The sequence below is a fragment of the Sturnus vulgaris genome, chromosome Z (genome assembly GCF_052056855.1).
Source record: "Sturnus vulgaris isolate bStuVul1 chromosome Z, bStuVul1.hap1, whole genome shotgun sequence".
Classification (NCBI taxonomy): Eukaryota; Metazoa; Chordata; class Aves; order Passeriformes; family Sturnidae; genus Sturnus; species Sturnus vulgaris.
Genome location: NC_142283.1, coordinates 3,557,952 through 3,572,494, shown reverse-complemented (window position 1 = coordinate 3,572,494; position 14,543 = coordinate 3,557,952).

Sequence of the window (14,543 nt, the reverse complement as noted above, 5' to 3'; positions counted from 1 at the left end):
CTCCCATCGTCAATGGCATTTTCAAACGGAGTTATCAAAGCAGACCACACAGTAGAAAGTATCAACAGACACATGTAGCCTCTGGGTTTGGCCTCAGAAATGTGACCAAAATTATGCAGTTTTTTGTCTTTTGCCACACGCGTCATGCGTAGAACCACAAGTATTCATGGACAACACAATCATTTTTTTTTTCAGCTTATCAAAAATAGGGGCACTCACACTGGAATCTGCTACTGGCCAGTCTGCCTGAAGATGCAAAAGAACAATCTGGCAATAAAGGCACCAAATCTCTGACTGCCACCTGCCACTCCACAATGCGTCTCTGAAATACCGCCACATAAGCGCACCCAAGAAGCTCATGGGAGAAAGCACCCCAAAGAGCCTGTGTGGTCATATCAACCATTTTTATGTCTGTAGCTCCTTGGCCACCCTGTGGAGTGGCACAGGTCTCCCCAGATCACAATATCCTCTATGTATCCAACGTGGCTGAGCCCAGAACCTTGGACATGCTCCCTCCTCTGGGGCTGGGGAGCCTTCATGCTTCACGTTGGCTCCTAGCAGAATCCCAGCAAGCTGGGGCCTAAGCATGACACAGCAAAGCCCATTCTCCAGCTCTCACTGGCTGGCGAGGAAATTGTTAGTTCCTGGGAGACTTCCAGCATTCAGCATCCTCAGCAACCAACAGCAAGTGCTGGCTGGACAGAAACTTGCAGCTCTGTCTTGCACTAAAGACAGCAGTAGCCACAACTGGCACTTACCGGCTCGCAATATTCAGCTTCTGCTGTGACCACACTTGCAGGCTTGAGGCCATTTTGCTCCTCTTTGGCCTCGTCTCCAGTGGCTGAGAGAGTCAGAGGAGCGTCTTCTCTTGGCTCAGGGATCTGTGCAGAGAGAGAAGCATGAGGGAAGGGTCATTGCCAGTCCTTTCTAATCTTCTTTCTATTCAGCTCTACAACCTGCTCTACACTAATCTACGTAATCATAAATTATCAGAGCAATGGCATTCCAAGTTAGTCTTACTAAAACAATGTGGGCTGATCCAACACAACTGCATATGGCTCTGAATCCATTACTCCCCAATGTATACTATCAGCAAGCAACATTCTCTCTGAAAAATTAGTATTACCTTCTTTAAAGGTCTGAAATAGAAAAACAGGAAATAGGGAGTGGTTGCTGCTGCAGAGAAAATTAAAGTACTATCAGCATCTCACTCAGTGCTGAAAAATGGCAGGAAATCTTGAGCAAAATCACCCTTGAATGCTGGAGAATCCAAAATGAGCAGTGCTTCTCCTCCTGGCAAAACAGCAACTCAACAAACCAAACAATCAAAGGCTCACCTACTCCAGTGTCTAAAGCATCCGGATGGATGCACTGAGGGGATTCTTCTCATGAAAACAGCCCGCGTGGGAAGCGCTGTCACCTAGGCAGTCATGGAAGTGTGCCTAGAAGGTCTCTCACGAGCCTCCCTTTCCCCAGGCTGTAGCTCCCTCAGCACCTCCTCACTGGCCTTGTGCTCCCACCCCTCCCCAGCTCCCGTGCCCTTCTGCACACACGCTCCAGCCCCTCAAGCTCTTTCTGCTTCACAGCTGCCCACATGTGGACACAGCACTCCAGCTGCCGCTGCAGCCCTGCCCAGCACAGGCCACAGCTCACTGCCCTGCTCCTGCTGCCCCACGATTGCTGACACAGGCCAGCACGGCCTTGGCCTTCTTGGCCACCTGGGCACACGCTGCCGCATCTTCAGCTGCTCTTGACAGGCACTCGTGGCTCCTTTTGTCTCAGGCAACTCTCCAAGCCCAAAATTTCAATTTTGACTTAAGATACGACATTAAGAATTTCAGGATGTCATTCCTGTTCTGAGCAACACAAGGCCAAGTCTTTCAACTTTGCCCCCTCTCCCGGCTTCAAAGGCATTTTCAAACGGAATTATCAAGACGGACCACACAAGAGAAAGTATCAACAGACACATGTAGCCTCTGGGTTTGGCCTCAGAAATGTGACCAAAATTATGCAGTTTTTTGTCTTTTGCCACACGCGTCATGCGTAGAACCACAAGTATTCATGGACAACACAATCATTATTTTTTTTCAGCTTATCAAAAATAGGGGCACTCACACTGGAATCTGCTACTGGCCAGTCTGCCTGAAGATGCAAAAGAACAATCTGGCAATAAAGGCACCAAATCTCTGACTGCCACCTGCCACTCCACAATGTGTCTCTGAAATACCGCCACATAAGCGCACCCAAGAAGCTCATGGGAGAAAGCACCCCAAAGAGCCTGTGTGGTCATATCAACCATTTTTATGTCTGTAGCTCCTTGGCCACCCTGTGGAGTGGCACAGGTCTCCCCAGATCACAATATCCTCTATGTATCCAACGTGGCTGAGCCCAGAACCTTGGACATGCTCCCTCCTCTGGGGCTGGGGAGCCTTCATGCTTCACACTGGCCCCTAGCAGAATTCCAGCAAGCTGGGGCCTAAAGACAACACAGCAAAGCCCATTCTCCAGCTCTCACTGGCTGGCGAGGGAATTGTTAGCTCCTGGGAGACTTCCAGCACTCAGCATCCTCAACAACCAACAGCAAGTGCTGGCTGGACAGAAACTTGCAGCTCTGTCTTGCACTAAAGATAGCAGCAGCCACAACTGGCACTTACTGTCTCAGGATATTCAGCTTCTGCTGTGACCTCAGTTGGAGGATTGTGGCCATTTTGCTCCTCTTTGGCCTCGTCTCCAGTGGCTGAGGGAGTCTGTGTAGAGCCTGCTCTTCTCTCAGGGCTCTGTGCAGAGAGAGAAGCATGAGCGACATTGCTAATCCTTTCTAACCTTCTTTCTAGTCAGCTCTACAACCTGCTCTACACTAATCTACATAATCATAAACTATCCGAGCAATGGCATTCCAAGTTAGTCCTACTAAAATAATGTGAGCTGATTCAGCAGAACTCTATCTGGCTCTTAATTTCATACTCCACAATAGTTACTAGCAGAAAACAATATTTTCTCTTAAAACTGAGCTTTGCTTTTTTAAAGCTCTGCAATTAATAATTAGGAAATAACCAGGTTTTCCTTTGCTTTTGCTGTTTCTAATAGGGATGTGGATTTTCTTTTAGGCCACCCAGCTGGCCCTCCACCCTCTACTTCCACAGAGAAGCTCACTGCTTTCTCCACATTTCTTACGCAGCAGGAACATCAAATGGTCTTTTCTCATTCACCTTAGGATTGGGAACTCCGAATGCTTCTCTCAGGTGACCTGTAGTGGGCAAGGAAAATGAAGCAGATTCCTTGAGACAACTGCCTGGGCTGATCAATCCCACAAAACAAGGCAACCCTAATACAGAGCATTTTCTGTTTCTCAGCAGGTGTCCAGGAGACATAGCTGTTTGACACTGCCAGCAAGAGAATAGGGTGATATTTCTGGCTGTGTCTATACTTTGCCCTGTTTTTCCAGTAAATTAATACAAATTGGATCACCATAATGCAAACAGTTCTTTAACGCTCAATGTTTCTTGTCTGCCCTTCACATAAAGCACCTTTTTTTATCCTCTCCTTCTGGTACTGTTTTTTGTTTAAGATTAATTTCATGCACTAATTCTCATTTACTTGCTGGAAAGAGTTGCCTAGAAAAGGTTCCCCAAAATCACTCTGAGCTGTGGAAGTTCCAGTGGCAGTGAAACAGCACAGCAGCAGCTCCAGGGGTCAGGAGCAAACACTCACTGCTTTGCAATTTGCACTTCATTGAAAAGGGAATCACTATTTTAGCACTTAGGAAAGGGTCAAGTTAGGCAGGCAAATCTTTTCATGACCAAATTTAGAAAAAGGAAACTTTCTCTGAATTCTTGGAAGAACTGCAGAAATTTTAGAAGGCCTTCTTTTTTGCATTTTCAAAGTTGTCCTGCTTGACCCAGCAAACTGAGGAAACATCAGACTCTGCTGTCACAGACTCTCTCGCAACTCTCTCTGCAGGTTCCCTTCCAAATGCTGCCCACAGACCCCTGGCTACAGACACCCTGTTTTTAGCTGAACGTGTTGACAGGAGCTTTCCCAAAGCAGTGGCATCCCAATGCTCTTTCTGTTTCAAACTCAACCCAATCACTAAGAAAGAGCAGGAAGACATGAAAAATCCAGGTTTGGTTACACCCAAGGAAAATCTCTACTTACATGCCAGGTGTGTCAGGTAATATCCAGAATAAGTAAGTCCATAAACTGTGCAAACTATCTCGATCAGATCCTCAATCATTGTAGCACTGCTGTGCAAGTTTGGAACGCAAGAGAAAACAAGTCTCTTGTCATTGCGCAGTTGCCCTCAGATGAACAGGAGGATGCTCCTGCGCTGAGCACACCCAAGGGCGGCTCTGACACTGAGGCCTTCCGTGCCCCAAGGCAACCTTCTGATGTCACCACAACAACGTGGCAACCATGCCCTGACATCACAAAGCAAACGTTCTGCATTAGTCTGTGAATGTATGCAAAGCAGCCCAACATTCCTTACAGCAAACACAAAATAGCCGGGGAAGTTCTCCTCTGTCACAAAGTAGCACAAACTCCCCTGGTGGGCCAAACCCTGTTGTTCAAGGGATCCAAGAGTAACTCCAAGAGTGCCCCAAGCACCTACAGCCTGTACCCCAACTCAGCACTCAGGTGGGACCAAAGCAAAGGAAAGCAGACCAAGAAAATGGCCCTAAGCACTGCACAGAACTAGGAGAGAAGGCACTGTTGGCATAACAACTGAAATAAATCCTAACAAATGTCTCCACATATTTGCACATTTATTGGACATGCCCAGGGCTCCTGCGTATATACATCTCTGCCTTTATTCCAGTTTGGAAGCAGTCAGACTGGCAGGATCTGCCAGGTAGGCAGTGTACTTTCAGGACATATTCTGGATCAAACTGATGTGTATCTCATCCTCCTCACCCCTCCACCCCTGAACCAGGCCTTCTATCTCCTGCTCAGGACTGGAATTTTCCCAGCAGCAGCAGCAGCTCACACACAGCCATCACATGGGATGAGGCCTCGATGGCTCATGATACTGACTCCATGCCAACAATGGCTCCATCATGCATTGCTCCTTTTTCAAAGGTGAACTGCTCACTGATTCACCAATACATTGTTTCTCTTTCAAGGGTCAAGTTCCCACCTCTTAAACAATACAGTTTTTTCATTATCTTGTTGACCTGCTCAAACATGGATCAAATATAGCAGGGCCCCAGACATGACTCTGGCCCCTGACACAATCTTTTGGGGAACATCCCATTCCTCAAATTCTCCTTTGGTGGTCAAGAGCCCCCTAAAACCACTTTGAATGCATTCCAGCTACCTTCTTAACAGGACCGCTCTATTCTCAAGGCAAAGACAGCCACTTGCACACTTTAATCACTGCAATGGGGGAATACAGGATTAAGCACTGTCTGTTAAAGCTTAAGGAATGCACAAGTTGTTGCAGTCAAACATTTTTCCAACATTTTCCACTGCACTCTATTGCCAGCAGACATCCCCACCCTGTTCTATTCCCCTTGCAGAACCCTGTACCTACTATCCATGGGCACCAGGCAAGGAGCAGCAGTTGTAGAGGAGATGCACCTGCTGTGCTGGGCAGGAACCAAAACGCTCTCGAGTCACAGCTGCAGACCTGTATCTGCACAGGATGCTCTGGCTGCCCCACTCCTCATGGGCTTTTGACATTTGGAAATGCAATTGCACTTTCTGCCTCATGTAGAAGTACCACAGTTGTGCAAAAACTGGACAATGGAACGTATTCCAAAGGCACTGCAGTGTGGAGGAAGAGATGCTCTAATGACTGAGAAACCAAACAACACACTTTCAAGACAATATTAATATAGGAGGTAATATCAATGCTGGTCTCTAACTGGAGGCCTCCAGTGGCAGATATGGAAAAATGACCACCCCACATAGGGTGAATGTGGTTTTATAAGTTTGGAAAATTAGCATAATTTACAAGAATTCCCAATTAGAAGCACAATAATGAGGAAATTTTCCCCTTTTCATTCCACCTCTTCTGGAGCTCCTCTTTCTCTCTCCTAGCTGTACTGGCTGTACAGGCTATACCTACTTTATGAGAAAGTGTCTTGAGAATGTGTTTTAACCTTGGTTCCCAGAGGACCTAAGATAGGCTAGGAGACTTAGGAATGTGTTTTTTCTTTCTGCCTATCAAGGGAGGAAAAGTACTGAAGTTACCTAGGACCTATGTAACCATGCAACAATAGTCTATGCATCTATGAATATATATGAAGGAAATAAAAAAAGTAAAAATAATTTTGGCATCAGAAGGAGACCCTTCTCCAATTCTCAACCATACCAAAACCACCATAAATGAGACTTTCCATCTTGAAAAAAACACGACAATTCAGAAAGTTAATGTAGAGCTTATTCACAGGATGACAAGGAAGGCAACCTTCCAATGGAGTTGAGGTTTGATAGTTTTTATTCTGAGTCCCACTCACGATTTGAACTGGAGAGAGCCATCCTGAAATGGTCATCACTACCTCCTGAACTCCCTCCATTGATTCACTGCAATGAGCAGAGATGCCAGTCTGGAGAGAGGCTCAGCTGGCTTCAAATAGGGATGCTGCCCAAAGGGAAGACAACAACAGCAGAGGAACCATTACTTTGCAAACTCAGTGCCTCACAAGTTCAAGAGAGATTCCTTGGTTTCCAGAAATATGCAGAAATAGGACTGACAGGACCATCGGCACCTCTGCCTTCATGACCTTGCTATCACAGGCCAATATGGCCCATAATCCCACTAGTCCATTCATCAAGGTGTCTTCAGCAGCAGTGCAGCTCAAGTTCCCATTCCCTGTGTGGGCATGGCTGTGGGGCCAGGACTGCCAGGGCCAGGGCAGGTGGAGAGCACGGGCAGCATTGATCCCGACGAGCCACTGCTCTGGCACTGCCAGCGGGACCCCACAGAGACGAGGGTCAGGAGGTGCCACTGAGCATGGAGATGGTTTTTGCAGTGCAGCAGGGCAGCTCAGGTGCCTACCTGAGCCTTGACTAGGCAGCAGTCAGCTCTGCCAGCAGCACCATATGGCCAGAGAGCTGCTGTGTTTCAGACTCACAGCAAAGGTCACCCAGCAGGACAATTTCCATGTCAGAGCTGCAGAGAGCTTTCCTCTTACCTTGGTGGATCTCAGGGAAAAATTCTGGACGCCTTGAAAGAGAATCTGCTCATCCAAGAGACTGATGACTCCACTCAAAAGGAGCTCAGCACAACCAAAGCTTGAGCGATCCCTGTGGCACCAGCTGAGGATTCCATTGCAGCTGAGGGGACGGGATCACTGCCTGTAAAAGGACAATTCCAGTGAAGTACTAAAGCCTGAACACCAAGCCCTAAGCCAAAGCTGACCTCCAGATGAACCTTCCAACCAAGCATTATATTTATATTCACTCATTAAAAAAATAGGCACAATCATTACTAGTATATATATGAATCCACCTGTTAGTGAAACAGACGTTTACCTTTCCACATCTAGAAGCCACAAAAAGAGCCACAGAATCAGATATCCCTATCTGGTTTTGTTGAAAGTTATATGGTCAAAGTAAACCCCCTTGGTTCCTCCCTGAGCCCTGGCCAAGAGGAGGATGAAACCAGATGTTCCCGCACTAGAAGTTATGGCGCCTTGTTTATTCAACAGTATAAAATCTGGGCCCTCTCACAGCAAAGTTGGCGGCCTCACCCGTGGGTGGGCAAACTGCATAGGAATTCCCAGTTACTGGGAGTGACTCTCTGTTGTAACTCACTAGATGTATTGGAAATGGTAGATTCTGTGACCCCTGCAATGTCCTGTGGCCTGGTCCCTCTCCCCTCTGGCCATGCCTAGTTGGCCAAGATCCAATTTCTTCCCGGCCCCTCACAGATCCTAGAAAAGACCTATGCCCTCTGACCTCGCTCTTTTTTCGTCCTGGAGGACCACAGGAAATAAACCTCAGATTCTCCCCAGGGGGAAAGAGCCTCTTTTGTTATCTTTTATTCACGTCCATGTGGCAGATCCCTGAGGCTTCATCCTAACATCTGAGCTAGTCGGGAACAAGGGTGAAAGTCTTAGCAGGTCAAGCCACAACTCTCCAATCCTTTGCTGTGACAGGGGCTCCCCAGGTGATGTGTATGTCAGGACAATGGTCAAGTATTAGGGTAAGTGGTGATGTATCTTTCTTAGTCCCTACAGGTAATCTTTAGTAGCAATAATCCAGTGCACTGCTTAGCTTATCCTTTTATATTTCTTTGCTGCTTTGCACTTCAGTAAATGACACTTATTTGATAAGTTGGTGGTGATGTCTTGGTGCTGACCCTACCTGCTGGCAAAAGAGCAACACATTCCCTTCAGAGTTGGACTTGCTGACGGCACAAGATTGTGGTCAGGGCCGAGGCAGCCACACAAGATGGCGGCCAGAGCTGAAGTAGCCACACACAAGATGGCGGCTGGGGCTGAGGCAGCCACACACAAGATGGCGGCCAGAGCTGAAGTAGCCACACACAAGATGGCGGCCAGAGCTGAGGCAGCCACACAAGATGGCGGCCGGGGCTGAGGCAGCCACACACAAGATGGTGGCCGGGGCTGAGGCTGTGCCTCCCGGCGTGCTCTCCAGCCCCTGCCGGCCCGGCCCCGGCCCCTGAGCAGCGCGGGGCCGGCAGAGCTCCCCCTTTCAGTCCTCTCCTTAAATGGACATTAACAGACACCCGGGGGACAGACACAGTGTGGCACCTTTGGTCTGTGCACACAAACATACATCAGCAAGATTGTAATGTCAGATGGTAGTATTTTGAGGTCAAGGCAATTCAAATAGGTGAAAATAGGAAGAAACTCAAGAGTTTAAATGTTTTTAATTTTTTATTTTTTCCCCCAAGAGAGGACCAAAAGCATTTCCTGTGCAGATGGGCTTCATTTAGCATAAAGAGGCGTCACAGCCTGTTTTCTCCATGCTGGAGTCACAGTGACTGTGAGGTGATGAAGACGGAGATGGGATCTACTTGAAGCAGACTGTGCAGAGGGTGCTCACCTGGAATGTGTATCCCTCAGGGTACCGATTAATTTAGAACTCTGTGAAGACTATGTAGAATTGAAATACAAACCAAAACTGCAGCAGGAAGTCCACTGTGGTTTAGGTTGTTCTTAATGGATTCTTCAGGTTGAGCACAGACTTTCTGTTCAGCAGACGCACAGGCAGCGGCTTCTTGGACCACTGCTCTGGCACCCATTATTTTGAGTAGGGGATTTCAGGAATAAAAGAAGTCCATCCACTACTGAAGAGAAACAGTCACTGACAGGAACCAATGAGTGAAGAAATGTGAGGGGGGGGGAAAGGCAGAAAATGTGAAGTGACAAGTGTGAGAAATGTGAGTGGAAGTAGGAGAGAAGTGTGAGAGAAAAAAGAGTAGGAAACGTGAGTGGAAAAGGGTGAGAAACATAGGGGGAAAATTGAGAGAAATGTGAGAATGAGAAACTTTACTGGCAAAGAGAGAGAAACAGGCAGAAAATGTGAGGGAAACATTGTGAGAATCCCGAGGGGGAAAGAGTGATAAACTGAGAACAGAAAAAGGCAGAAAACCTGGGTGAAAAAAGGACACAAAATGTGAGAGAAACTGTAAGGAACATGAGAGGAAAGCATGATAAATGTGAAGGGGAAAGTATGAGAAATGTGAGAGGAAAAGGGTGGGAAACATGAGGAGGAAAGTGAGAAATGTGAGGAGAAAATTTTGAGAAACATGAGAAAAGGAGAGAAACATGAAGGCACAAAAGGGCAGGGTATGTGAGAGGAAAATTGTGAGAAACATGAGGGGAGAAAAACAACAGGAAATGAGTGGGATGGTGTGGAAATGTGAGACAAAAAGTGTGAGGAGAGTGACCTAAAAAGGGTGGAGGAAATAAGTAAAATTTGGGAGGGAAACATGACTGGAAAACTGTGAGAACTGAGTGGGAACAGGTGAAAACGTGAGAGGGAAAAGGAAAAGAAATGTGAAGAGAGAAAAGGGCAGGAGAGCAGGCAGTATTGGCATAACAGCTGTAATAATTCCTAACACATTCCCCCATACATTCGCCTATTTGGACAAGCCCAGGGCTTCTCTCTATCTGTGTCTCTGCCTCTGCCTTTATTCCTATTTGGAAGCAGTCGAACAGGCAGGATTTGCCTGCCTGCAGGAGCTGCTCCAAGCTGGGCATGTGGCTGGCGGTGCTGATTTCCAGAGGCTTGTGTCTCCCCGGTGAAGCCAAGGCGGGAGCGGGTTGAAAGGTGCTGGCGCTGCTGCTGCTCTGTGCCAGAGAGCCCCGGCTGGGCAGGGCACGGCGCCCACTGCGCTGCGGGCTCTTTCACCTGCCACAGCTGGGCACACCTGGGAACACGTTATGACGACTTGGGGGAAAACCCAGGGCTTTGTGGGGACTGCATTGCTCTGCACACACGCAGGCCACCTGTGGCACAGAGCTTTGGCCCCTAAAAAAGGGAAACCAGAGGGAACGGCTGGGAAAGGTTTAATTTTCACCTTTCAGTAGAAGTGACTACAATGGAAGTTACCCAGCAGGGCCCCATCCCCAGTGCAGCTCAGGGTGAGAAAGGAGGCATGACTTTATTTCAGTGCTGGGTGCGTGGGGGATCACTTTTCTAACATGTGCTCCCTCAGAAATCTCACCTACTAGTTTGCAAACATGGAACTAAGTAACACTGTGCTGAAACTCACAGGCTAAACATTCTCTCAAATTACTTGGCATATTTAAATCACTTCTCAGAAGTTACTGACAGGAGAGTAGGGGTTTCTTGAGGGTCTCTGGTGGTCATTTGGGGAACATCCCATTCTTCAAATTCTCCTCTGATGGTCAAGAGCCTCCTCAAGCCACTTTCTTCCCCTTGAATGCATTCTAGCTACTTTCTTAGGAGGACCACGCTCTTTATTCTCAAGGCTAAGATAGCCACTTGCACACATTAGTCACTGCACTGAAGGAATAGAGGGCTCAACACTGTCTGTTAAAAGAATTCATCATTAAACATCTTCAAAACACCTTCCTTCTCTGGGAATTGAACACGAGCATTTTGTCAAGGCACCTTGAAAATGCTTCTACAGACTAAAACCATTTTGCTTACTTCCTTCAGAAATTAATAATGAAAATACAAATTCAACCCTTCTGCAACCCTTCTGCTCCATTCCAAATCACTTCACTACTCAAGCACAAGCCTCAGACTCATTCCCAATTCCCTCTGTGAGATATGAGGTAATATTTTGCTGCAGCTGAAAGGTTGTTAGAAAAAAGAATGAGAACCGTTGGTTCTAGGTGTTGTTATTTCTGGTTTGGATTTGTTCTAGTTAATTTCTTGGGTGTTGCTGTGAGCTGAGAGTGGGGCGGGGTTGAACACCAAACCAAAAAGAAAGTAGGATAAGAGGGCAGGGGACAGACAGAAAAGTAGGTGGTCAGGAGAGAATGTAAGTTCCCTGGTGTGCAGCCAATGGGAAAGGGGACAGTGACCGCCCCCAGCCGGGAACGGCAATAAAAAGCAGCATTTTGTAGGAGTGTGTGTGTGTGTGTTCGGCTTTTGGGGGAGGGACACACACACTCAGCTCAGCTGAATCCATACTAAGAAACAGTTCTCTTTTGCTTTGATGAGTTTGTCCCATTTAATTGTATCTAAGAGTTGGTTCATTTCTAACTTGTCTGTCCCAGCAGCTCAGAGCTGCATTGCACAGTGCTTGCTGTGCTGCAGAGAGCACAAAGCAGGCTGGCCTGGTGCCCCTGAATATTTCTGCAAAGCACTCTGCATTTCACACCTTTGCTGTGGCTCCGTGCACAAGTCCAGGATTGCAGGCGCTTCCTCGCAGGGCTGTGTGAGGCACTGTCTCCTGCAGCTGTGACCTGACAAGCTGTCCCTGCCTCCCGCTGGCCTCGGTTCCCCTGGCACAAGTGCCGTGCCTGAAGGACGCTGCCCTGTGCTGGAGCCTGCGGAGCAGCCCGGCTCCCTGCCCCTGTGCCCAGAGTGCTGCACACACTGCTGACCTTGCCCAGGAGTTACAGGGCAGCCGGCCCAAGAGGGGCAATGCTCAGCCAGGGCACCAGCCCTGGGCTGCTCTTTGCCTTTCTCTCCTGATGGCCACACTCCAGGGGGCCAATGCCACCAGTCTGTGCTGTGCCCAGCACGGCTGCGCTTCCCCTGGGGCCCAGCCAGCTGCCAGCTTGGCTCTGAGAGCACAGGATTCGCCCGGTGCCAGGAGGAGGCACCCAGGGCCGGGCTGCTGCCTCTTGCAGCTCCAAGGGCCTCCTTCCAGCCTGCCTCTGCCCACTCACGACTGAAGGCCTGCACCTGCACAGGGTGATTTGGCTGCACCACTCCTTTGGTTTTGCCTGCAAGTTCCATTTCCCCTTCTGTCTCAAAAAGAAGCACCAGGGCTGGGCAAAACCTGGCCATTAGGCCATATTCCAAAGGCACTGTGGTCCGGAGAGGATGAATAAAGAAGAGCCTTCCCCACTTTTGAAGCACACCAAGGAAGCCAGAAATGTCACTTTGCAGCATGAAGAAACAACTGATAATTCAGAAAGAAATGTTGAACTTTCTCACAGGCTCAGAAGAAGGGGTATCTTCCAAATGAGTTGAGGTTTCAGAAACTTTATTTCTTTTCAATCCTACTCTATATTCCTACTCTACTATCCTTTTCAACAATCCTACTCTAAGGTGGTTTTGTATTAAATGATCCTGATATGATTATCACAGTCCTCTCTCTTCCTGTCTCTTCTTCACTGAAATTATGAGTGGCACCAGGATGGAAGTAGGCTTAGATCATGTTACAGTTGTTCGATCACAAAACTCCCCAAGATTTCTTCAACATTTTTGATGTGGAGACAATTGAGGAAGTTCTAAGATACTCTCCAAGGATGAAAGGCGCATTCACAGTCCCTTTGAATGTTCCCAAATATTGTCCTCCCTCAGTCACTTTCATATCCTTCCCCAAAAGACAGTTATGGCAGTGGTGGCCACACCTCTACCCTGTCAGCTGAATAAATAAATGGAAGGAAACTTAGAAAAAGCATTGGACATCAGACTTCATAGACCCCACAGGTATGTGTAGGGATCAACATCTACGTCACTCTGCAAAGACTGATTGGAACAGATTATTTTTGAGAAAACTACAAAACTTCCAGTGTTTCCATATGGACACATTCAAACAATTTCTCTTTCAAATCTGCTGAAGTACCTTGCCTCCCACACTTCTTCCTAAGTTTTATGAAACTCTTGCAAATATGTAGATATTCCTTGGCTCACTGAGAAAGTGAAACCAAGATCTACAAGCAGTCCTGGGAGGTGCTTCAGCTGACATCTTGGAGCAGCCCACATACATTATTCTGTTACCCTCCAAAACAAGGGGATTTGTGAAGACATTTTCCAAACTTCTAGTCCTTGGATAGCATAAGGCAAAGAGTTTAAACTAAAAATAAATTTTGAAAAACACCCCAATTCTTATCATAAAGTATTTCAATTTCCCACAATATTTTCTTAAAACGTGCACAGCTTCATAGTAGAGGTACTGGGCTTCCACCCTATACTGATAAAGTTTATTTCAGTGGACAAATCTAAGGCTTGAAGAAAAGACTTGACCAGAAGAAAGACCCTCCAAATATGATATAAGCCCCAGAGACAGAAGGAGTTATCAACAGTGAAATTTCTTTATTTTTAAAGTTCAATACTAACTTCTTTAAGTTTCTTAAATTTACTAATCTTCTTTAATCTAATCCTATATTTTTAACAAATAATCTACTGCTCAGTTCTAGCATAACCTACCGTTCAATACTAACTTGCATACGGAAAAACCTAATCTCAAATTTGAACTAAAAATCCAAAGTTCAGAGATTGTATCAGGGCGAAGCCTAAGTCTGGTGCCACGACTCTACTTTCTGCTTGTCAAATTCAGATATTTGGCTCTGAATGTGGAAAAGCTTTTTGTTGAGCTACTGGCCCCTGCTCTTCATTTCAGAGTAGCTGGGACTACCCTGTCAAGAAGAAAGCAAAAGAAAATTCTGGCATGCAAACATTTAGAGTTTGGAATCTGATGTCCTTTGCTTTAAAAAAGCCTGGAGCCAGACTCAGCAGTAATCATGGCCCTGCAGGTCTGGTGTCACACATACCTGTTGTAATTGCTGATAATCTGCTAGGATTTCATGAAGTAGCATCTTCAAGAAAAAAGTAGATGAGGAATGTTTCACTACCATCATAAAGTACAAACCTAGGTAAAACATTAAAAATACCCTCAGTTTGACTCTCGAGATTTTCTTCTCTGTGAGCTACCAATCTTCTGGGAGGTTTGCAACAAACCAAATTCCCAGCTCCCAGCATCATCCCAAGATCTGCAATTAAGCCTCTCATAGGGAACAGAAGGAGCACATGCTCTAAGACCCTGCTTGGGACACATCTCACCTTACTGTTCGTTCATAGACACCTCAAACAGGGTGACATTTGTAATACAGCCACACAAACAAACTCTATACAGGTCTGAAACTACAACTGCAAAAACCTAAAGTAGAGCAGCTCCTAAAGAGGGCAAAACTCATTCA